Here is a 347-nt window from a genome sequence, read left to right on the forward strand (position 1 = left end):
GGATTCTCAAGAAAAGGTGAGACAAGGGAGAATAAATACTTGTCAAAAATGAAAAGACAGTAGGATGTTAAAGTGCATCCATAAGGCATCGCTAGGACCGAGCCGACCTTGTTGGGGGCGTGGGGATCACAGAGGGGGTGGCCGTGGCCCAGGAAGCATGAACCCAAAGTGTCTGCAAGGGCCGCAGCCTGAGCCGCCTCCACTGATGCTGAAAGTGCCCTGTCTCGGAGTTTATGCTCCGCCCCGGCCTCTTCCCTCCCTCCCTCCCTCACTCCTTCCTCTTCCTCCATCCGCTTCCTCTCCCCCAGGCAGGACTGGGTAGGAAGCTGGGCTTGCGGGGGCTCCAG

General features: G+C 57.9%; 1 protein-coding gene across 1 annotated transcript in view; it reads right to left on the bottom strand.

The window, feature by feature from the left end:
- STK32B (serine/threonine kinase 32B) overlaps nucleotides 1–347 on the bottom strand; it is an 87194-nt gene that overhangs the window by 31997 nt on the left and 54850 nt on the right. The window lies entirely within an intron of this gene.

Source organism: Pteropus vampyrus, unplaced genomic scaffold, assembly GCF_000151845.1.
Source record: "Pteropus vampyrus isolate Shadow unplaced genomic scaffold, Pvam_2.0 Scaffold252, whole genome shotgun sequence".
NCBI classification, from domain to species: domain Eukaryota; kingdom Metazoa; phylum Chordata; class Mammalia; order Chiroptera; family Pteropodidae; genus Pteropus; species Pteropus vampyrus.